This window comes from Helianthus annuus, chromosome 12, assembly GCF_002127325.2.
Source record: "Helianthus annuus cultivar XRQ/B chromosome 12, HanXRQr2.0-SUNRISE, whole genome shotgun sequence".
Classification (NCBI taxonomy): Eukaryota; Viridiplantae; Streptophyta; class Magnoliopsida; order Asterales; family Asteraceae; genus Helianthus; species Helianthus annuus.
In genome coordinates, this window is record NC_035444.2 from 59947397 (window position 1) to 59973958 (window position 26562).

Below are 26562 nucleotides of genomic sequence, written 5' to 3' on the forward strand. Positions count from 1 at the left end.
TTCATTTTAAACTACTAATAATATTAGAAATTATATCCAAGACCTTCCATTTAAGAGGCTTGCACCTTTACCATCTAGGCTTGTCTAACTAGGATTATCACAAGTGTTGAGTGTGAATCCACTTGTTGAGTGTGAATCTACTTGATCAAGCTGAGGTCAGAAAATGCTTTCTGATTAAAAGGATAAGAGGATAAGGGGACAGGGGTTATCCAACCTTCTCTGTGACCCATTATTCACAGATCTTGTTTTTGACTTTCTTCTTGTTTTAATCTCTATATATGATATTGATCTTGTATCAGTTTATTGTAACCAAGCTTAATAACAAATACTCTTAGTTACCGAGAGTGGATGTAGGTCAGAACCGACCGAACCACTATAAATCTTTGTGTTCTTAATTGTGTGTGTGTGTGAGTTCTATGTTGATTGTTGTTCGTGTTTGACCCGTGTCGATCCCCAACAACTGGTATCAGAGCACAGGCTCTTGTTGTTAAACACGGACATAGAGGTGTAGAAAGAGGAAGAAGATACTGACCGATGAAATCAGAACTAGGGTTCTGATCAGAGACGCTCTTCAGCCTCCGCCACTCGCTAGCCGCCACCGCTGCCACTCATCTTCCCACCACCGCGCCGATCATCTTCACGCTGCCAACCGCCGCCGCCTAGGGTTTCAAATTAGAGACCATTGTTGCCGAATATCGCATCTAGGGTTTCAAAATCAAAGGTCTAGGGTTTCGATTTTGCTTGGGGGTTCGCTGGATTTCAGAAGGAGAAATAAGCTTTTCTTTGTTCTTTGCGTAGGAAGAAGAAGAAGACAGACAGACGTGTTTTATTTCTGGTGGAATTGAATTTCTCAATTTTATCAGAAAGCCCCTCAACTTTTATTTATGGTGAAGAAAATTGAATTTCTCAATTTTATCAGAAAGGTCCCTCAACTTTGAACAAGATCTCATTATCCAACAATACTTGTCCCTTGCCAATTAAAGCTTGAAACAGATAAGTTATTTGTTTCTGATTATTGCTTTCGCTCGTATAAATTACCACTTAGCAGTGCAAACCCGTTTGGTTAGTAGTAATTTGGTAAAAAAAATAAATAAATGGCAGAAGATAGTAAAATCAAGATTGATAAGTTCGATGGAAGTGATTATGGATTTTGAAAAATGCAAATTGAAGATTTGTTGTATCAGAAAAGTTTGCATTTGCCTATGTCGGGTGAACAACCGGATGACATGTATGATGAAGAATGGAAGTTGTTGGATAGACAAGCTTTGGGTGTGGTTAGGCTTTCTTTGGCAAAGAGTGTTGCTTACAACATTGTCAATGAAACAACCACATATGGTGTATTGAAAGCTTTGTCCAACATGTATGAAAAACCATCCGCTTCAAACAAAGTATTCCTCATCCGACAATTGGTTAACACCAAGATGAAGGAAGGCATGTCGGTTACCGCTCACATAAATGAGTTTAACTCGATTATCTCTCATTTAGCCTCAGTTGAAATAAAGTTTGAAGATGAAGTACAAGCACTACTCCTTTTATCATCGTTGCCTGACAGTTGGTCAGGCACAGGCACAGCTGTTAGTAGTGCATCCGGCACTACCAAACTCACTTTCGATAGTATTCGTGACTTGATAGTAAACGAAGATATCAGACGGAGAAGCAATGGTGAGACTTCTAATTCTAGTTCTTTATTGCATACAGAAAGTAGAGGAAGAAGAAACGAAAGAGGACATAGTCGTGGCAGGTCCAAGTCCAGAAGAAGGGGACAGTCAAATAACAGAAAAGAGGTTGAATGCTAGAATTGCAAAGAAAAAGGTCACTGTAGAAGCCAATGTACAAAACCCACTTCAAAGAAAGAAGTAAACAGTGTATCCTCGGAAGAATTAGGTGATGTTCTCATCTGTTGTGTTGAAGATTCAGTTGAATCTTGGATTATGGATTTGGGTGCTTCTTTCCATGCTATCTCATGCCCATATATGGTCAAGAATCTATGAACAGGTAACCTTGGTAAAGTTCGTTTAGCAGATGATCAAATGCTTGATATCACAGGTATTGGAGATGTAGACTTGAAGACCTCATTAGGAACTATATGGACATTGAAAAATGTCAGGGTTATTCCTAATTTGAGGTGAAAGTTGATTTCAGTTGGTAAACTGGATGATGAAGGGTTTAATGTTCACTTTGGGGGTGGACAATGGAAAGTGATCAAAGGCAATTTAGTGATTGCCAAAGTAAAAAAAACAAGGTACTCTATACATGGCAGAAGTTTCTGCTGAAGGTGTTCATGCAATGACCACCGGTCCGAGTCCATCAAATTTATGGCACAACTGACTCGGACACATGAGCGAAAAGGGATTGAAGATGTTGGCTCAGAAAGGTAAGTTTCCAGACTTGAAGAAAGTGGAAACTGAATTCTGTGAACCTTGTGTTCTTGGAAAACAAAAGCGGGTTACTTTTGTGAAGACAGGGAGAACACCGAAAGCTCAGAAGTTAGAACTTGTTCACTCCGATGTATATGGACCAACTTCAGTTTCATCTCTAGGAGGCCCAGGATATTATGTTACTTTCATCGATGATTCAACGCGAAAGGTATGGGTATATTTTCTTAAGCATAAATCTGATGTATTTGATGCTTTTAAGATATGGAAATCTGCTATTGAAAATGAAACTAACTTGAAGGTAAAGTGCTTAAAGTCTGATAATGGTGGTGAATACATAAGCAAGCAGTTCACCGACTATTGCACCAAGGAAGGGATAAAGATGATCAGGACAGTTCCCGGAACTCCTCAGCAGAATGGTGTAGCTGAGAGAATGAATAGAACTCTAAATATGAGGGCTAGAAGCATGAGGCTAAATGTCGGGATGCCCAATACATTCTGGGCCGATGCAGCTAACACTGCAGCCTCTTGATCAACCGTTCACCAACCGGTCCCTTAGATTTCAAGTTTCCTGAAGAAATGTGACAAGGAAAGGAGGTAAGTCTCGAACACTTATGATTCTTTGGCTGTAGTGCTTACGATTTGTTAGAAGCTGGTGACAGGGATAAGTTAGACTCAAAATCCAAGAAGTGCACATTCATTGGTTATGGGTCAGAACAAATGGGTTACAGGCTTTGGGATAATGAAGGCAGAAAAGTAATCAGAAGCAAGAATGTCGTCTTCAATGAAAACGAATTGTATAAATATAGAAACACCAAAGGATCATAAGTTCAGAAAGACTATGTTGAATTTGAAAGTGGTGAAACAAGAAAAGAAGCTTCAGTCGACATTCCATAAAATGGGAATTAGTCAATCGACAGTGGGAGCTCAGGGGATGATTCTAGTAGTAATTATGTAGAAGAAGAAGAAGAAGAAGAGGTCGCTCCTCAAATTCCATAATCCCTAGAAACTCCTCAGTTTCAACCAAGAAGATCCTCCAGATTCATTAGACCACCAGACAGATATTCACCATCTGTCAATTTACATACTTTTGACAGAAAATGGTGAACCCCAGTGTTACTCAGAAGCCATGGGGTTGAAAGATTCATGGCAGTGGGAGTTAACAATGAAAGATGAGATGAAGTCGCTTGAGAAGAACAAGACCTGGAACTTAACAAAGCTTCCAGCTGGGAAGAAGGCTCTTCAGAACAAGTGGGTTTTCAGGGTCAAAGATGAACATGATGGTACCAAACGGTACAAAGCAAGATATTCACCAGCTGGGAAGAAGGCTCTTCAGAACAAGTGGGTTTTCAGGGTCAAAGATGAACATGAGTATTTTCAAAAACAAAGAAGATGGTTCTTTGACACTCTCTCAAGAGAAGTACATTGAGAAAGTGTTAGAAAGATTCAGCCTTAAAGATGCCAAGATTCGAAGCACACCTTTGGGAAGTCACTTTAAGCTTTCTAAAGTTCAGTCACCCAGATCAGCTGAAGACAAAGCAGAAATGGCTAAAGTTCCGTATGCATCGGCAGTTGGTAGCCTCATGTATGCAATCGTACGCACGAGACCAGATATAGCTCATGTGTAACACCTCGTAAAATCACGACCAATATTATCGAGACACATGTCATGGAAGGTAAACGTGTTATAAAACCGGATCATGTTGAAAGATATCTGAAAGGATTAAAGAACATGTTAAAATTATTACCTCTGAGTGACCTTTTATTAAATTCCAAACCTTAATATGTTCTATAAACATCTGATATATATATTCAAATCCGGTTATTTCTAGTGGTAAATAATTCAAATTGCAAAGAATGGATCTTATGTGTTTTTACGACAATACTTCATTCAAAAACCTTCTTCAATAAGTCCAAGAACTTGTAAGTGCATGGCATCACATGCAAGGGCATGCAAGGTCTGATTATGGTCCCCTCTACTGGAAAAAGACATGAGATTCGAAGTTATAAAAGTTGCATGGTCAAAGCCTAAAAGTTTAAAAATTTTTGTCTTCTGGTCAACGGATGCGGACCGTATGGGCCTAGGCTTACGGTCCGCAAGGACTGTAACTGGGTAATTCAGTTTAGGGTTGGTTGCGGACCGCATCAGATTAGACTTACGGTCCGTAAGCGGTGGATGCGGACCGTATGAGTTTATGCTTACGGTCCATAAGGCTGTCGCTGGCAGTAAAAATGGACAGATGCCTGTTCCAGCCAGTTCCACCGCCTTAGATGCATGGTTTTCGAATTTAGGGGCTGCACCAGTGGTTTTTCATGCATAGGGACACTTGGAAATCATCAGGGATCAATGGTAGACCTTGGTGGAATGATCTCATGCTTTCTAAATTCCTATATAAGGAGCCTTTGTTGCAACATTGTTCTTGCACACTTGAAATTATTCACAACTCACTTTTGGGAGCCTCCTGGAGCTCAAGGTCATTCTCTAAGGAGCATTACTCGTGCTAAGTACTCCAGTAAACATTCTTAGCCTCTCTAATTCAAGTTTCATTAGTCTAATGACCAAAAGTCAAAGCCGTCGTAATTAAGCTTTGACTTAATGATTAATCACTAATGGTCCAGTCATTTTTCGAATTGAAAGTGGCTATGAGTTGGTAATTATGTGGTTAATAAACCCTTAAAAGGGCACCCTCTGAATTCCACTCTAACTAGGTCAATTGTCGGGTCAAACTTAATTATAAAAAGTCAACAGAAAGCTATTTTGTAAATAAAATCATAATTAGCAATGTAGAAGCTATGAAACCTGTTTTAACACTTATATAACTTGGTAATTAATGTAAGAACATGTCTAAGCATGTTCAACCCGACAATTTTGAGTTTAGGCTCGGTTCGGAACCGAAAGTCGCAAAAGTAGACTTTTGCTTTGACTTTCAGTTCTGACCCGATTTAGCTTAGTTTAGACATGCCTTAGAGTTCCATTAGGACCGGGTTATAGGTTAGTATAACCCTTTGAGATTATACAACTTGGTTCCTAATCTATCTGATTCATTTGCATGTTTCCGTTATATGCTTAAATGTTGACCATTATGCCCTTTTGACCTTAAGACAAGATTTTTGAAAATGTGAGAGGACAAAAACCTTTATTACTGATTTATAAACATGTCATAAAAATTTGACATCAGTTTGAGGTCTAAATTAGGAGTTATGCGCAATATCGTAATTAGAAAGCTTTTTATTAATTAAACGGCATTATTAGCATAAAGCCTATCTAAACCCAAATTTTGACACCAAACTTTTTACCCACTAATGTAATATAATATTTTGGGATTTTTGAAGATTTTTATTTATTTTTAAACTGAGCATAACATAGGGTTCTTGCTTTAATTCGGTAATTGTCGGTTATACCCTTTTTGCTAATAAAATGAGTTTTACATAACATTTTGATGCCAAACTTTTTGCTACTGATTTTATATGATAAATAAAATAGAGTTAAATGCCATTTTAGTCCCTGTGGTTTGGGCCATTTTGCCAGTTTAGTCCAAAGGTTTCATTTTTAACCTGTGGGTCCAAAAAGGTTTCACAGTTGCCATTTTAGTCCACTGGGTTAATTTCATCTATTTTTTCTGTTAACGAGAAGGCCAATTCGGTAATTTTGTATGTAATTCTGTTAACTAAAAAGGCAATTCAGCCATATAAAATGACCGAATTGGTCTTCTCGTTAACAAAAAAAATGGGTGGAGTTAACCCAGTGGACTAAAATGGCAACGGTGAAACCTTTTTGGACCCACAAGTTAAAAATGAAACCTTTGGACTAAACTGGAAAAATGGCTCAAACCACAGGGACTAAAATGGCATTTAACTCAATAAAATATTTTAAACTTTATAAACTGATCAAAAACTCAGATTTCCTATTATAACCTGAAAATCGCTTAAAACTGACTTTTACGCGTTTTAAACGCATAGTATGGAGTAAAACTATTTTTATCATATAAGACTTAATACCTACTGATGTTTTAAGTAAATTTTTATACTTTAACAGTAAGCAAAAGTTTTAAACTCAGATTTCCAAATTTGACCTTTAAAGCTTATGTGAAATTACCAAAATGCCCCTTCGGTGCATAGTTTGGTTGTAAATGATAAATTTGACATATATGCAATACCCTACTGATATAACTTATTAAATTTAAATATTTTTACTGATCATTTCAGACCTGAACCTCAGATTAATGTTTAATCTCTTCTATAACCTTTAAAATGACCAAAATACCCCTACGGGGCTTAATTTGAGTTTAAATTCGTTTTGGGCATAATGGAAGGTATCCTACTGATATCACAACATATTTAAGGCATATTAACTTAGGAAACCTGTTCATGACTCATTTGTTTACCCGTTACGCATTTTTCACGTTCGGTGCGGTTTATGTAACTAGTTTACATAAATTAACCGAAACGGGTCAAACCTTATCATTTTTATCTCAAAATCCAGAATGTGTTTAGTTTACCCGTATTATACAAGTCTTCAAACTTGTCGGGTCTAAATCGCATTCTATTCCGGTCTTCGCTTAATCATGCGTTTTGAACCGTATACCTTTCTTTAAAACTAACCAGTCTAAGTTTAAACTTAAGTAAGACCCGTTAGGAATCTAACAGGTTAATTAAAACCTTCGTTCCAGATTTAGGAAACCAGTAAAAGATACTTGCATTTGCTGATTTGTATGGCTGGGATAAATTTGTATAATTTTCTCAGGTAAATACTTTTAACTTATTTTCCCTTATACGGGCTTGGGGTACGGTATATAAAATACTGCTTGGTCGGGTATTGAATTTTTAATCGTATGAAGGTTACATCATTGAGATAACCCGTTTATTCTGTTATGTTTGTTTTAAACCTTTGGGGGGTTAATGACCATGTCGGATATCCTCGGCTCATTCATTGAAATGGCCACGACTTAAGCACGGGGTGTAGGCATACACCTGCCGGTGCGTATGTAAAATAATATACCCACCTGTTCGAGAATAACTCGTCGTGGGATATATTATGTGGTGTGTCTATTAATCTTTAACCCGGTTTTCAGCCCGGGCTACTGAACGTATAATAAACATGTAATTCTTTGACAAGTTTATTTTTAAATAATTATCCCAAATTATAAAAGATATTTTGTGCCTTGTGCATTCAAACCAATTTTCATAAAGATTTTCAAAATGAGTCGGTTAATTGTATTTACCAGTGTAAACTGACGTATTTTCCAAAAAGGTTAAAGTGCATGTACTAGGCGGAATAGGCTGGCTACTCCTAGCATCAATAAAGAGTCTTGCAAGCTTAGATGTTTATAAATCTGTTGAACAATGTTCCTCTTAACTTTGATCCGCCTGTGGATCCCTTACAACCGTTTTTGTAATAATTGATATTACTTTTGTTCGGTTTGTAATGTTGTTATCTTTAGCTTCCGCTGTGTATTAAACTGTGATAAATTGTCTATGATGATATCAACTACGTCACGATACTCCCCTCCGGGCCCACCGGTAATACGTGGAAATATCGGGGTGTGACATCATGCAGTGGGAGTTGTTAGTCGGTTTATGTCCAATCCAGGGAGAGAACATTGGGAAGCAGTTAAATAGCTGCTAAGATATTTGAAGGGGACTTCAAAAGTGGCATTACAGTTTAAGGGGAAAGATGTTATTCTGAAGGGTTTTGTGGATCCTGACCTTGGTTGTTGTAAAGAATCTTACAAAAGCACCATCAGATATGTCTTTACAGTGGGAGGCACTGCAGTAAGCTGGATGTCCAGAGTGCAGAAAAGTGTTGCCCTTTCAACCACAGAAGCAGAGTATATGGCAGTTGCTGAAGCAAGCAAAGAGCTTATATGGTTGAAGAATTTTCTCAAAGAGCTTGGCAAGGAACAAGTTGATTGTGCACTGTTTTGTGACAATCAAAGTGCAATTCATCTTGCAAAGAATCCTGTCTTCCATTCGAAGACAAAGCACATACATCTGAGATATCACTTCATCAAAGAGCAAGTTAGTGAAGGCACTCTGAAGTTGAAGAAGATCAAAGGAAGTCAAAATCCATCTAATATGTTGACTAAGGTTGTCACCTTAGAGAAGTTGAAGCTTTGTATAGCTTCAACTAGCCTTCATGATAATTGAAAAGAAGGTCGGGTAACTAGGAATGTGCTAAGATCAAAAGTTTTTACAGAAATATGATGCACAGTTGAAGCACATGTGAAGATTATTCCGTGGTGTTAGTGCATGCATCTGTCGTCTTCGTCTTGTATCGAGTCTTATTCTAGATAGATTAGATCAGGGCACGTTGTTCGAGAAAATAGGATGTTTAAGTTTGTATTGTATGTGATTTCGCTTGAAGAAGAGATTCCGCTTGAAAGTGTCTTGTGACATTTCAAGCGAAATCAGCTTGTTTCTTATTCCGCTTGAAGTCATTCCAAGCGGAATCAGAACACTATATATAGGGGATTTGTCATTCAAGCGAAATCAGTCTGAACAGTTGCTGAATTTCCTACCGAAGTGCTGCCGGTTTGAATTCTGGATGTAATCATTGTTAAATTAATCAGAAGTGTGTTAAAAGTGAATTGCAAGTTGTATCTAAGTCAGTTTCTTGTTTTCCGCACCTGAAACTGATCAAAACTTCTCTGAATGACTCGTTCGGGTCAAATACACGATCCTACAAGTGGTATCAGAGCTCAGGAGGAGGAGTTCTGCAGATTACAGCTGATTTTCATTGCATTTTCTTACTTCTACACCTTCTTTCTTGAATTGAACAAAATTTAACGGTTAAAATCAGCTCAATTTTTCATAGATTGTGTAAAATTGCATATTAACAAACCCTTGAAAGTTTTACATTAAAATTCAGCTTAAAATTGGTTGAAATGGACCTTCGAAGTGATTTTGCTTGAACGGACCACTTGTGATTCCGCTCGAGATTGGGTTATTCCGCTTGAATCATTTCAAGCGAAATCTGTTATTTCACTTCAAAATTGCTGATTCCGCTCCAAAGTGTCTGGTTATTGCTTCAAAGTGTTGATTCCGCTTGAAATACTTGAGATTCCGCTCCAAGTTGCTTGTTGAGTATCCGCTTGAAACACTTAGTTGGGATTCCGCTTCAAACTGTTGTTTGGGTATTCCGCTTGAAAGTGAAGTTTGTTATTTCGCTCAAACTTGTATTTAGTTATTCTGCTTGAAACATGGATAACGATTTCTACAACGCATTTGCTACTCCGTCTACTCCGGCTGTCATTGCTCAAAACATGAATTTGGAAAATGAAACTGGAACTACACAAAAGCCCCCAAAGCTAATGAGCATTGAGGAGTATTACGGATGGAAAGATCGGTTCGAGAACTGGGTTCAAGCTAACCATCTAAGATCGTGGGAGTGTATATTGAAGAGATATGTTCTACCACGTACTGAATTGCAAACTGAAAAACAAATTTCTAAGTTTAATGACAAAGAACGAGAAATGTATAGAGCTGAAAAAATGATGGATCAGTTTACTTCAGGAAGCTATCAAAGAAGACATCTTTGTGTTAATTCAACATGACAAAACTTCAAAATTAATCTGGGATGCTCTTAAAGTCAAGTTTGAGGGTAGTGAAAATATGATTAAAAGCAAAAAGGCACTACTCAAGAAAGAATTTGATCTTTTTACAAGTTTGCCAGGGGAAGATACAAAGAAGCTAATTGAAAGATACTGCCACTTAGTTCGATCCATGTCGATGCTGAGCATAACAAAAGATCGTGAAGAGTGGGTAGACAAGTTAGCTGACGCTTTACCGCAAAAAGAATGGGGTACTTACTTGATGATTCTGAAGAACACTGGGTATATGATGGGTTAACAATTTCTCAGTTTATCGAGAAGATTGAGGGTCAAGATTTGGAACAACAAAAGATTGCAAGGATGAATAATCCAAGTGGTCAACAAGATGTGAAAATGTACTACAAAGGCAGTGTTCCAGAAGCTGAAAGAAGCCCGGAAATACAAACTGTGTTTAGTGCTGGAGATTCATCTGAAAAAGTTGATCAAAGTTCAAACAAAAGCAATGGTTTCTCTTCATATCCGAGTGTTAATCCAAAGAGTTCATCTGAAAGTTTTCATTCTCAAAGCACAAAAACTAGAAATGGTTATGTGATACAATGCAACATTGCTCTAAATCTTCCAGATGGTCAAAGTTTCTCTGAAGAAGTTGCGAAAGATCACATGGCATTACTTGGTTCCGTGCTACTATCCTATGAAGGCTTGGTTGCAGGGCGGATCGGGAATCCTATGCTAACAAAGGAGGATTACGATCAGATAGATGCTGAAGAGATGGAGCTCGTGGACATCAAATGGTGTCTAGCTAGTGTCCTAAGAAGAGCAGAAAAGTTCAAATTGATTACCGGAAGAAATGACTTTCTTGATGCACATGTTTCTACTTTAGGTTTTGATAAATCTAAAGTTACTTGTTTTAAATGCAGGGAGAAAGGTCATTTCAAGAGGGAATGCAAGAATAGAGAAGCAAATGATTCAAAGAATCCATTCGAAAAAGATGACTACTACCGGAAAGCCATATACCAACAAGTTGGTCAGCAACAACAACAAGAACCACAAGTGGCTCATGGTAGAAAAGTGATTGAAGATTCAAAGAGAGCATGTTTGGGGAATCAAGAAAGTTTTAACTGGAATAAATATGTTTCATCCGACAGCAAAGCATGCTTAATCAATCAGGATGATGAAAGGCTACCTGAAGGCTTTAGCTGGGATATGTTTGTTGATGAAAAGGGAGAGTTTAAAGCTTTCATTGCTAAGATTGTGAAAGAACCAGATATGTTTACTGAATGGATGAAATCAATTGGAGTCAATGTGAAGAATGAAGATGAAAAATCTGTTTCATCAGAAGAATGCTCACAGAGTTCAGATGAAAATTTACAAAGTGATGAAAGTTCAGAAAGAGAAGCTATCTTTGATCAAACACCATCTGATTCTCGTTCTTCAGATGATAATTCTGACAAGCCAGTAGAGTTTGATCAATCACCAACTGATGACAGCAGTGATGATGAGGAAGAAAAACATATTAATATTGCAAAATCTAATCTCTCTCCTGAAAGTTTTCATTTTTATTTTGCAGATCGCTTGGAGAAGCTGAAGGAGAGAAGAGCAGCAAAAGAACAAAAGAAGATGAAGTCTGAAAGTGTTGTTCAAGAAGATGAGGTTTTTCAAAAAGAAGAAGTGAAAATTATTGCTGAGGAAGTTGGTGAAACTGAAAAGGTGACTGAAGCAGAGAAAGTTGTTGAAGTTGAGAAGATCATCGAAGTAGAAAAAATTGTGGAAGTCATCAAGCCTTGTTCAAAGTGTCTAGAGTCTTGCAAAGAATGTGCAGCTAAAGACGAAAAGCTGGCTGAGCTAGAGAAGATGAAGGAACAATTACTGTTTAATCTTAACTACGTGAAGGAATCTTATGATGTTTTGAATATAACAGTAACTGGTCTTCAAAAGATAAACTCTGAGAGAGAAGACGCTTTGACCATGATGAACGCTACGATGATGACAAAACAAAAGGCAATCAATCATTACATTGAAGAATGTGCAAGATTGAAACAAGAGTTGGAGACTGAGAAAATTGAGAATGAGAGGATCAGACGTTTATTACAAAGTTATTCTAGTTCTGATTATCTTATTGATCGAATTTATCCGACTGTTGCAGGTTTCGAAGCATTCAAAGACGATAAGCCAAAGAAGAAAGATACTGGTAAGAAACCGACTGTTAGCTATAACAAGTGTCCGCCTCCGATCTGGGAAGGTTATTCTCCCAGAAAACCAAATGAGGAGCAAGTCGAAAAAGCAGTCAATATAAAGTTAAAAACCGACACAACTGATGAATTACCAGAAAACATTGACATCACGTTCACATTGTCTGACACTGATCATGAGTCTGAGTTAATCAAAAAGGTGGTCGATCAGGTGTTGGATACTGATGAGGAGTCTGAGTCAAAGTCTGAGTCTGGAGGGTCGAGTTCGTCAGTCAACAGTTCAAAACCGATGGTTAAACGAGTTTACAGTAAAGAGTTTTTGTTATCAAAATCGAATTTGAATGATGAAACATTCGAAGTAGTTTATACTTTGAATGATTCTGACAAATTATATTATAACAAAGAGTTTCCAATAAGAAGTGTCAAAACGGAAATGATTAACAAGGCTTTCAAACTAATAGAAATTAATATTCCTGAATTGAAAGTTTTGAAAAATCTTGAAAAACCTAAAAAATTCACTTCAAGAGTTCAACAGCGTTTAAACAAGAAAAAGGGTTACAATTTTGGTTCTGTTTTTCAAAAGAAACCAAACCATAATGGTAGCTACAAAAAGAAAGGATTAGATTTTACACCATCTGAAAATTATAAAAATGATAAAATTACTAAAACAGACACAAAATATGTTTCAGGAGGAAGTGCTGAGGAAGAACAAAAGAAACCTTTCTGGAGACAATCAAATCAGGAGTTTCTTGCTGAACAAACAAGAAAAGGAACTGGAGTTTTTCACAGGAAGGATACTCGAACCTGTTTCAAATGCAATGAAGCTGGTCACATTGCATCAATTTGTTCTCAATCGAAAAAACCAAAACAGGGAGTATCTGAAAAACTTAAAGAAAAAGTTGTCGATGTTGGGCCACCAACTGAAAAATTCAAAACTTTTGAAAATTCTACTTATGAAGTTGGTGAGTGTTCAAAGAAAGATTTTTACAAAAAGAAAGAAAAGGGCAATCAAGTGTGGGTTGTCAAGAAGTGTGGTGTAAAAGTCGGCGATGAACCTGATTCCACAAAATCAGATGAGCCGCAAGTTGAAGTTAAAGAAGAAAAATATGTGCCTTCAGTAGATGATGTTAAATTTCCATCTCTGAAGTTTGAAAATATTAAGCAAAAAGTTGGTAAAGTTGAGATCTCAAATCAATTCTTTTCTGATCAGAAGGAATTTGATATTGAGAAAGTATTCAATGGGAATGTTAAGAAAATGTTTGGGAAAATGATCGATGGAAAAGTAAAAGGGGTTAAAGATTTTTATGCGACAAAGAAAGCAACCTATAACCCTACTGAGCAAGAGTTAAAAACACCCAAGGTTGGTAAAACTTGGGTGGAAATTCTTTTCCCTTGAAAAATCAGGACTTGCCGGAGATCCCAAGTTTGTAATCGCGGATCAGGAATCGGCATCTTTCTTGTTATGATAGATTTTGTGAAAGATCTTTAAATTGTTTAATTTTTTTACAGATGATGGACTATGCCGGAGCTTCCAGGTTGGTAAGTGTGAAGCAGGAATCAGCATCTTTATGGGTAAAATGTTTTTGTGTAGATGTGATATTCCTACAGATGGTAAATCAGGGACATTAAGTTGTACAGAAATTGATTCTGACAAAGTGATTACTCAAGGTCATTAATTTGAACTTGATGTAATCCTAATACAAGTGATTAAAATCGAACAAGAGGATGAACCCAACCCTACAAATGGTAAAAACAAACTTATTTTTCGAAAAAATCATTTTGATTAAAACAAACTTAAGTGTTTTGAAATCTTAATGAGAAAATAGTTTGTTGAAAGGGGGAGTTCTGATTGTTTATGCCTAGTGGATGACGAATTGAAGCGTTTCGATATCGGTTGTCAATTTTCTGTATAGTTTGTTTTCAAATTTCTTTAAATGTGTTTGCATTTTAGGGGGAGTAAAAATTTCAGAAAATCCAAAAATATTAGAAAATTTGAAAAAGCCAAAAACATGATAAAATTCAAAAATGAGTTTTGTTGAGAAAAGAGGAAATGATAGTACATCAGTAGACTGTCACAACATGCTAAAGAAATGGAAAGTTAAAATGTGATAAACAATCTCACTGATGATATGCCAGTAGGTTTTGGCACATTTAGTAGGTTGTGACGAGATATAAACCTAAAATTTAAACTTGCTTATTTCGTGGGTAACATTTCTTGGATATATGGGTAACCCCCGAAATCTTGTTTGAAAGGTCCCTCTTTCTGAGATACTAGGTCTTTATACTCAGTGATATTTGGGGTATTATCCCGGGACTTCTGCTGAATGGAAATTCTGACCTAGTCCCCGTATAATACTTTGCAAAATGCTTTGAAATATAAGCTCGCCCTCAGCAAAAATGATGAAACAATAAAATTGATAATCATTGCTGTTGAAGAAAAGATCCTCTAAAGGGGACACACCAAAAGTCGAGCCGTCATCTCTCTGCTGAACGGAAGTTCTGACCTGAGCTCTCACGGTCTCGCACCTAACCCCTTTACAGATATCATCTGTGGTATACTCACCTGTAAGACTGAATATTGGGATCTGGATACGGGAGTATATTCAAGTAGTGGGACACGCGAATAAGTTTAAGTCATTAAGACATTAATATCGTATCTCGAAACAGTTGAACTTTTTGTAAAAATTTAAGTGGACCAATATACTGACAATCTAAGTGAATTGTTTAAAACTTAAAATGAAATAAAGCTTAACGGTGTTGGTGATTTGTCTCAAAAACTGATATGATCCTCTTACACAAACTCACAAAAATATTGTCTGTAAATATTTCTTTACTGCATTTCATTATATTCAAAAATCCAAAAAGATTTTCGACAACTGGTGATTGAAGAGCTGATTTTCAAAATTCCAAGTGCTAGACATGATGACCATTTTGTGAGGGGGGATCTGTGTTTAAAAACAAATGTGTTTTGATCAAATCTTCAAGTGGTTCATCTTATGTCTAGTTAAATTTGAGAGAGAGTCTGAATACCTAGATTTGAAATGTTTAGATGTGTAAAATTTACTTTGAGGTAGAGATTATGCAGGTGTAAATCTGAGCCAAGTGACGATTCTGAACTGAATGAGAGCCAGGGTACGATCTTGGAACAATATTAGTAGAGCCAAGTTGATCGATCCTGAGAAGCTTGTGTTTAGAGAGCCAGGTTTTCGATACCTGAGGACTCTAAATTGAAGAATAGAGCTAGGTGATCTTGAGATATGAGTCAGATTACGATCCTGAAGCAGATGATGCTGATGAACTTAAGGAATGCCATCACATTGTTAGGGGGAGTCTGTTAACGCTGATAGAAAGAGTAAAGCCCAGAGACTGATAAAGACTGAAGTTGCAACGAGTCGACACGTAAGACTCGTCAACATCTGAGGGGGAGTCTGTTAGTGCATGCATCTGTCGTCTTCGTCTTGTATCGAGTCTTATTCTAGATAGATTAGATCAGGGCACGTTGTTCGAGAAAATAGGATGTTTAAGTTTGTATTGTATGTGATTTCGCTTGAAGAAGAGATTCCGCTTGAAAGTGTCTTGTGACATTTCAAGCGAAATCAGCTTGTTTCTTATTCCGCTTGAAGTCATTCCAAGCGGAATCAGAACACTATATATAGGGGATTTGTCATTCAAGCGAAATCAGTCTGAACAGTTGCTGAATTTCCTACCGAAGTGCTGCCGGTTTGAATTCTGGATGTAATCGTTGTTAAATCAATCAGAAGTGTGTTAAAAGTGAATTCCAAGTTGTATCTAAGTCAGTTTCTTGTTTTCCACACCTGAAACTGATCAAAACTTCTCTGAACGACTCGTTCGGGTCAAATACACGATCCTACACGTGGCTTCAAGTGGGAGATTGTTGAGTGTGAATTCACTTGTTGAGTGTGAATCCACTTGATCAAGCTGAGGTCAGAAAATGCTTTCTGATCAAAAAGGATAAGAGGATAAGGGGACAGGGGTTATCCAACCTTCTCTGTGACCCATTATTCACGGATCTTGTTTTTTTACTTTCTTCTTGTTTTAATCTCTATATATGAGATTGATCTTGTATCAGTTTATTGTAACCAAGCTTAATAACAAATACTCCTAGTTACCGAGAGTGGATGTAGGTCAGAACCGACCGAACCACTATAAATCTTTGTGTTCTTAATTGTGTGTGTGTGAGTTATGTGTGTATTGTTGTTCGTGTTTGACCCGTGTCAATCCCCAACAAGAACAACTTTTTTACATTTTTTAAGATTTTAAATTAGAGAACGTAAATTTTATATGACCTACGAACACAACGTCAACTGTCACAAAGTTAATTAAACGTGTTAGGATTTAGGTTAAATGTGTTGATAAGTTAATGACACAGTTAAAAAAATATGTCTGAATGGGTTCTGAACACGATTGTGTAATTCACAACACATTTTCACTAATCGTGTAAAATGGGTTAACAACTCCATATGAGATTTTTATAACTAGTTTACCAAAACAACATAGTTTTATAACTTTATAAATAATTATATACTTCATAGTTAAAATCCCTCCCTAGTCTAACTAACCCTTATTAGAAACTTTTACCTTCTTATAACCATGTGATTTGTTAAAGGTGTTGAATAGATCATTCCAATAATCATGTTCGACTTCTCGTATCATTGGCCTTATTGAATTGAATTTACTAAATCATGTTGAACATCTTGTGTCATGTCATTCATGTCATTGAATTGGTTGTATTAACTATGTTAGATGTGTTGTGTCATGTATGTTGTTTGCTAAACGTGTTTGTGTTTAAGTGTGATTTGAATAGTATCCTATGTATTTGATTGATGAATGAACCTTACCAAAAGGAGTTATATACATGAAAATACATATTGCTAAACTATTGGGCTAGGATCTAGTTTAATTCATAATTAATAGTCTTTGGTCAATCCATAACCATGGTTAAATCATAACCAACAATATACAATCAACGGAAATATTCTAACATCCGCATATGATTTTCAGATGTTGAGACTAACGCAAAATTTTCCAAACAAATTAATCGACAGACCATTCATGAAGATATCTACATAATCCTTGGTTAGTGAGAGTTCATTGTAGAAACTTTTTTCAAGCATTAAGGAAGATAAAAAGAAAGATCCAAAATCTATTATGGTCGTCGTGATGTTGTTATTTAATCAAATATAAAGGAATGGGAAAAGAACTCTTAATGAGGGTGAGGAAGAGGACAATGGGAGTATGGACTCGAATTATGATTCAAATATTGAACAGAATATTCCTTTGAAATATGTGAAGAAGTTAACCAATAAGTCAAAGCCTTCAAAAACAGAAGATTCAGATGACGATGATGAGAGGACGGTGAATTGAACTTAAATTAGCTCCTCGACATCAAATCCAACCCTAATTTATTCATATGCGAGGAATATGTGATTACCAAAGTTGGTAACGCGGTGGCTAACAGAACTTTGTCTCCCACTAAATCTGACAATGATGTACGTGAGGATACATAAGATGAGATGAATGATAAGAATGAAGAAGTTAATGTTGACTAGAAAGATGTTGAAGTAAGCAAATATGACAAAGAGAAAGATGTTATGAATACGAGGAAGAAGGGGAAGATGAAGGGTAATAAGAAGTCAGGAGTGATGCAATGAAAGTTGATGACGTGAGAAACGCAAATGAGCAACGTGATGATGAAGTTGTTTGAAGAAAAAATATGTTGTAAGTTCAAAAAATGAAGTGGGATGAAGATTGAAATTAATAGGTTGGCTGAAGAAAAGAATGAAACATAAAGTTATATTGAAGTTGATACCGTGCAATTTGAATAGTATCCTATATATTCGAATGATGAATGAACCTTACAAAAAAATTATATATAGAGGAAAATACAAATAGCTAAACTAAGTGACTAGGATCTTGGTAAATGCATAACCGATCGTCTTTGGTCAAACCATAAACATGGTCAAATCATAAACGCCGATGTACAATCAATGAGAATATTCTAATATTAAGTAAATGCACATTTATCTATATGTGTCATGCCCAGGTTCAATTGTCATGTTAAACATGACGAATCGGACATAAACATGCATTTTAACGTTACATGTTTGTTAAGTCTAGTGTTAGGATCGGAGGCTGTCATGATTGTGTTTGTTTGTATAAATTGAACTAATCCAAAGATATGAATGAAGATTTGAATGCAGCGGAAATGAAAACAAACTTTGTAAACACAATCAAAGAGAGAAATAGATTTGAGAAACACATGATTTACATCAATCAAAAGATTACAAAGCAAATCAAATGATTACAAAGTATGCTTAAAAACTAAACTCCCCCTCAGCCAGATACTCCATGGTTGATTGCACAAGATGAAAGGATTGGACTAGAGGAGAAGAACTCACTCAGTCAATCAAATGTAACAGTACAGAGTACTGTTCCATTTATAGGCAAACCAAACCACTGAGGCATCTCAGCTGACGTCACCATGAAAGTGACATCTAACAAATTAACAAACTCTATCTACTGTTCTACAACAACTGACCATACAGACACTGATTGCATTCTAAACACTAATGTATAACCACTGATTCTACATTCCACTGATGTAGTCAACCACTGTCGTTTGAGCAACAGTGCTTTCTTCAAAGGATGATCAGACCTTGAATAGGCAGTGCTTTAATTCTTCATCGGTGCTTTGGCTTAACAGTAGATTGAGGATCAGCAGTTGTTGATAAGGACAGTACTTGGAGTATATCAAATGTTGGAGCCACTGTCAAGGGGAAAGCTTAGTGTAAATAGCTGCTTATGACTAATCCACTATAGTGATCCGGTTTTGGCTTTCATTATCTGTTCCTCTGGTAGGGTTCAATCCCAACAATCTCCCCCTGGAACAGATAATGCCAAAACCCTTCATTATTCTGGATTTTTATTTCTCATCAGAAGTTCCTTAGCTTGTCTTTTAAATTCCACTTCAAAGTCCTTGGAACTTGAGTCATCCTCATCCCTGCACAGTGTAAGTTCAAGGAGATCCTGCAAATCTTCAACACCAAGGCCTAGTGCTTCTTTCCTTGATATGTACTTCACTTCTCCATTGGATCTGACCAGGGTCAGTACATGGGTCTTTTGATCAGACATCCACTTTAGTACTTTTGAACGCAATGGGTTTCTTGGGAGAGATTTATTTACTGATGAGTTTGGAGATTGAGGCCTGGTGATGACAACTTGAGCAGTGTCTTGAGATTTTGTTGTTTCTTGTTGTTCTGCTCTAATTGTCTTAAGAACCATTTTTATGATATATTCTTCTGAGGCTTGGTCTTGTTTTGGTATTTCTGCATCCATCTGCTTTGTTTCCTTCTTTGATAAAGGATGGCAGCAGGTGGTGCTGGTGGTGGTGAGGATGTTTTTGGTGGGGCAGTGGATTGTATAGTTGTTGTTGAAATGGTGAGAGAAGTGGTTGAAGTGTGTGTTGATGTAGTATTGGTGGCAGTTGTTTGAGTGACAGATGTTGTTAATGGTGGAGGTGTAAGTAATTTTGTGGGAACAGAAGTTGTGGTTGAAGTAGTAACTGGCTTAGTTTTAGAAGCTGTGGTGGTTGATTGCCTTGTTTTTCTAACATGACTCTTCTTTAATGAAGTACCAACCTCTTCTTTTTCTTTTTGCAGAACTATCTTTTTCTCAATCAAAGCTCTGCTCTCATCCCTTACCCTTTTAATATCAGCAGTGGTTTTGAGACCAGCTAAATTGACTTGACTTTGAACGATCCTCATTTGTGTATCTTCATCATCTGCTTGAATTTTCAGGGTTTCATCACCTCCCTTTTCCTTTTCTTTGACAGATGTTTCAGCAGAAGTTACTGAAAGATTTTCCTCAGAGTCATTTTTCTCCACCTTTTTGGCATCATCAACTCTTTCGAAGATAGGTGCAGGGGTTGAAACAAATTCCACAGCTCATCTGGAGTAGGAGCAGATGATGGAGTAGCTGTTGGAGGTGGTGCAGCAGTGGATGGTACCTTTTGTGCTTTCAACAACTGTTGCAACATGTCTTTGGTTTCTGCAACAGATGTATCCAGTTTATCAATTCTAGCCGTCAATTCTTGGTACATTAAACCATCATCCATCTTAATGGGGTCATCTGATTTCCCACTAGCAGTGGTTGTAACAGTGATTGATTTAGGAAGTGTATCCCAAAAATCATCCACTGTTGCCCCTTTCTCTTGGTACTGGGGACTTCTTTCCTCATAATGAGAAACACTTTTTAGTAAACCAGTGAAGACTGGATACACAAGAGTTCCCAGTGAAGAAATTGCCTCCAAGGAAGTCTTATTGATGTAACCACTGTCCAAATGCAAACCAGTGGGTTCAGCACTTGTAGTGGCTGCTTCAATTGGACTACCACCAAGAGTTACTTGTAACTCAAGGGGTGTAACCTCCTCAGTTGTTGCTGGGTTATGTCACACCCCGATTTTCACGTGTCTCACCGGTGGGCCCGGTGGGGGATTACCGTGACGTAGTTGGCAACAATATAGTCAAACCACACAATATATATGAATGCACAGCAGAAGCATAAAGATAATTATATTTCAACCATTGTTTGTAATATCAAATGTATTACAAATAGTCGAAAAAGTATCCACAGGGGATCAAATAAAAATATAAGTTTTGTTCAACAGACATAGGTGTAACACCTCGGAAAATTTCGTCCAATAATGTTTTGACACGCGTCATAAGGTTCCGGTATGTGAAAACAAACTTTAGAGGGACTAAAAATGACAAACGGTGAAAACTATGGAACGTAAGGGTCCAAAGTGTCAACAATGGATAAATAGACTCTATGATAACCCTACATAATGTTTATAACCTTAAACGGATGGTTCATGGATCATACGACGCAGAAATTGCACAAAAGTGAGGAATTGCAAACTATAGGGGCCAAAAGTGTCAACATGTTTAATTTATACCTCTGAGTGAACTTTTGGCAGACCCGAAGCTTTATAATGCTAAAATATACTCACTAGAATACGTGGTTAAAATTTCGTGAAGTTTCGTCAATGTATGAGAAAGTTATGGCCAAAACCGTACTTGAGGGGTTAAAAGCGTCAACGTCGAATTTCATGGCTTTTCGGTTGAGCGCAAAGTTATCCGAGGACATTACCATGTAGGTAAATGTCCCAAGGTTCTTAAAAAACAAGTTTGGGGGTTTACGGGTCAAGATAAGAGGCCGAAACATCGCGTGCAAGTTCAGGGACCAAAGCTGCCAAGATTGAAAGTGTTTGGCTGAACAACAGGTCAGGCGACCCGCCTGGCAGACCCAAGCGGGCCGCGTGAGACCACCAGTACCAAAAATTCGCGAAAATTGTAATTTAAGTCCGAATTTGAAGTGGTAACCAGCTATGTTCACCTCCTTTTGCTCCAATTAAATGTCTTGCATGGCTATGGTAACAGTGGCCTCTCTAAAACCTCTGAATCCACCTTTAAATAAGATCAAAGTTCCATTTCTTGGCATTCCCTTTTTGTGATCAAGAAGCTCTCATTTGCAAGAACTCTCAAGGCACTTCTGGAGCAAATCTGAACGACAAGGCAACATCCTAGTGTTAACTAAGCATCAATAGGACCTTTGTAAGCTTCTAATTCAGTCCTTAATTTGTTCTAGCATAGGTTAATTGCTAAAAGTCAAACTGATTGTTCTTATACTTTGACTTTCTGATTAAACGAGTTTTACTATGTCATTTCTCAAATTGAAACCAGATATATGTTGGTATTTATGTGGGAAACAAACCCTCAAAAGGGTATTCACTGATTCCCACTTTATGCATGCTAATTGTCGAGTCAAACTTGTTTCTAAAAAGTCAACAGAAATGGTTTTTGTGAAAAATAGCTTAAATGGTAATGTAGATGACATGCAATCTGTTTGATCATCATGGATAGCTTTATAATGAATATAAGAATGTGTTTTACCATGATCAACTCGACAATCTTTAGTATAGATACGAATCGGAACCGAAATTCTTGTAAAACGACTATTTCGTAGACCATCGATTCGGATTCGTACATGCATGTTTGAGATCTGTATTGGAGAGTATTTTTGACCATTTTTATTTTGGTAAAACTCTCTGGAATTTTTGTTGTTTGAGTCTATGCTTAGCCCTTTTTGATATAAAACGTGATTTTTGGAAAAGTGAAAGAGTAGAAATCTTTATTTCTAATATATAAACTTGCACCGAAAATTTCGGATCAGTTGGTGGTCCAGATTTTGAGTTATGGCCATTAGCGTAAACTATGTTCTTAAGTTACATAAACGGCCCTTTTCGCGTATAACCCATTTCAGGCCACGTTTTGATACAAAACTTTTTACCCACTGATGTTATATAATATTTTGGGATTTTTGATGATTTTTATTTAATTTTTGGCTGATCGTATCTTGGATCGCTTAGTTATTTCGGTTTATGTCGGTTTTGACCGTTTAGGCCATAAAAGGAGTTTTATGCATTCTTTTGACCCGAAACCTTTTCCTACTGATTTTATATGTTAAATAAATTACTTTAAGTATTCTGGAAATATAAAAATCCCAGATTTATTTTGAAAACCCGGAAACGGCATTAAATCGCATTTTAGGCATTTTTAGCGCATAGTAAGCGTTATACACATTTTAAACATATAAGACTTATACCTACTGATGTAATTAGCATATTTTCATATAATAACAGTAAGTATAAGTATATGAACTCAGATTTCCAGTTTTGGCGTTTTTAGCCCTTGTGAAATTACTAAAATACCCCTACGGTGCATAGTTGATTTTAAATGTTAAGTTTGGTATATGGGTCATACCCTACTGTTATAATATGTTAAATGAAGTATATTTACTGTATAAACCAGACCCGAAACTCAGATTTCTAATTTGACTCTTTTATAATCTTTTAAATGACCAAAATGCCCTTATAAGGCATAAATTGAGTTTAAAATTATTCCGGGCAATATAGAACATAACTTACTGATGTTATATCATATTTAAAGCATATTATCTCAGGGAACTTGCATTTGACTCTTTTGGCTACCCGTAACGCCCTTTTAGCGTTCGGTTCGGTTTACGTAACTAGTTTGCGTAAATTGACCGAAACGGGTCAAACGTTATCATTTTTATCTCAAAATCCAGAATGTATTTAGTATACCCATATTATACAAGTATTCAAACTTGTCGAGTCTAAATCACATTCTATCCGGTCTTTCGCTTAATCGTGCGTAAACCGTATCGTCCTTAAAACTAACCGGTCAAAGCTAAGGCTTAAATAAAAGACCCGTTAGAAATCTAATAGGTTATTATAAACCTTTGTTCCAGATTAGGAGGCCTAGTAAAAGCTACCAACACTTATCATTTGTGACTTATACTTGCTCAGGTAAATACATTTTCGCTTATTTTCCCTATACGGGCTTGGGGTACGGTATTTAAAATACCGCTTGATCGGGCGCACAAGTCCTGCACCTTATGGGTGTACAGTCTTGAATAGCTTGTGCGACTCGTTTAAACAGTCTTGTCTTACTTTAGGCTTTGGGGGGTTATTGACCGTGTCCCGGATATCCTTGGCATTATCTTACGAGATGGCCACGACCAGAGCACGGGGTGTAGGCGTACACCCGGCGTGTATAACTCTTTAATGTGGTGTGTCATTTAATCTTTAGCCCGGACAGCAGATCCCGGGCCACCATAAGTACGGGTACATGTAAATCGTTCACAAGTTTATATTGCATAAATATCCCAAGTTAATAAAAATATTTATGCCTTGTGCATTTAAATCAATTTTCAATCATTTTCAAAATGAGTCAGTCGATTTGTATTTACCAGTGTAAACTGACGTATTTTTCCCAAAAGATTAAGTGCAGGTACTATACGAACTAGGCTGGCTGTTTCCTAAGAGCGTCCACTATAGTCTCGCAAGCTCGGACGACAAATAACTGTTGAACAATTTATCTTATTTTATTTGATCCGCCTGTGGATCCGTTTCAACTACTTATGATGTTTATTATGTCATTTTAATTAAAGTTGAAATGTATCTATTCTGCTTCCGCTGTGCATTATTATATTGTGTTGATTGTCTATGACGATGCCAACTACGTCACTGTACCCCACACCGGGCCCACCGGTGACACGTGGAAATCGGGGTGTGACAATAGGCATCTTAAGCTTGCGAGACTCTTTATTGATGCTAAGGAGATTTATCCAGCCAATTACGTCTAGTACCTGCATTTAATCTTTTTGGGAAAATACGTCAGTTTACACTGGTAAATACATTCAACCGACACTTTTGAAAATGTTTATAAAAATTGATTTGAATGCACATGGCACAAAATATCTTTTGATTAAAATGCACAGAGGCAAGATTAACCTTTTATAACTTGTGAGAATTATTTAATATTATAATCTTGTGAACGAATTACATGTTCCTTATGCGTTCAGTAGCCCGGATCTAGTCCGGGTTAAAGATCAATAGACACACCACATCAACTATTTATGCACTGACGAGTGTACGCCTACACTCCGCGCTTAGGTCGTGGCCATTTCGTAAAATGATGCCAGGGATATCCGGGACATGGTCATTAACCCCCCAAAGGCTTTTAAGTAACAAGACTGTTTAAACGAGCCGATCAAATTTATTCAATTACCCACTCAACGGTGGAGAATTTGATGCTCGATCAAGCGGTATGTTATATACCGTAGCCCAAGCCCGTATAGCGGAAAATAAGTTAAAAGTATTTACCTTTGCAAGTATAAATCCTTAATCGAATAAATTGCAAATAGCTTTTACTGGTCTCCTATTCTGGAACGAAGGTTTAAAATAACCTATTAGAATCCTAACGGGTCTTTAATTTAGCCGTAGCTTAGACCGGTCAGTTTTAAAGGATAGTTACGGTTTAATCGCGTGAAAGGCGAAAACTGGGAATGGAATGTGATTTGGACCCAACAAGTTTGAAGACTTGTTTCATATGGGTATAATAACCACACTCTGGATTTTGGGGTCAAAACAATATGGTTTGACCCGTTTCGGCTAGTTAATGTAAACTAGTTACATAAGCCGAACCGTGCGCGCATAAGGCGCAACGGGTAACCGTAAGAGTCCTACACTGGTTTCCTAAGTCAATATGCTTTAAAGAGGTTGTGGTATCAGTAGGATACCTTCCATAATGCCCGTAACGAGTTTAAATCCATTTTATGCCCCGTAGGGGTATTTCGGTCTTTTTAAAGATTATAAAAGAGGTTTCTGAGTTCTACAGGAAATCTGAGTTTCCCAAATAGTTTATAAAGTCCAAAATACTTTATTCATTATTTAAAATCAGTAGCAACTGGAATCGGGTCAAAAGACCTTGTAGAACTCAAGTTATGGCCGAAAAGGGTATATTCAGTATTTACCGAACCGTTGCCATAACCGCAGGTTATGAGCAGGTTAAAAATAATTAAAAATCTTTAAAAATCCCAAAATATTATTTTACATCAGTGTGTAAAAGGTTTGGTGTTGTAATCTGGGTTTAGATAGGCGTTATGCTAATTGCGCTATTTAATTACTAAAGTTTCCGTAATTTGCGCTATTTAGCATAACTCCTATTCTGGACCTCGGATTGACGTGAAATTTTTGGGACATGCTTAGAAATCAGTAACTAAGGTTATGATCCTTTCACATGTCCGAAATTCTCGTTTTAAATTAAAAAGGGCGTTACGGTCAACTTTTAAGCATTTAACGGAAATGTGTAAAAGACTCGGACAAACAACGAACCGGTCACAGAGGGTTATACCATCATGTAACCTGGTCCTAAGAGAGTCCTAAGGCATATCTAATTCATACTTTAACGGGTCAGAACTGAAGTCAAAGCAAAAGTCAAAGTTTTGCGACTTTCGGCTCCGAACCGGGTCAAAACAGTAAATGGTCGGATCAAACAAGCTTAGACTAGTTAATATACTTATTATCATGTTTTATGAATGTTAAAACAGGTTACACACCATCTTCATTACTGATTATGCATTAAATCGCAAAATAGCATTTCTGTTGACTTTTTCTAAGCACGTTTGACTCGACATTCGGACTAGTTAGAGTGGGAATCAGAGGGTGCCCTTTTAGGGGTTTAAAGCCCACATAATTACCAACAAATAACTACCTTTGATTCGGCTAATCACTGAACCAATTGTGATTAACCGTTAAGTCAACCGTTAATTACGACGGTTTGACTTTTAAGCTATAACTAACCAAAAACTCAACTAAGAAAGGTTAAGGAAGCTTACCAAAGTCCTATGCACGACTAGGGATGGCTTGGTTCTGCTTTGGAGCTCCAGAAATGATCAGAAGTGCAAGAGAAAGGTGTGAAGAACTTGTTGTACATGAAGGCCTTTATAGAGTGTTCATAAGGCTCTAGATTGTTGACAAACAAGTCTACCCATGCTCATTGATCA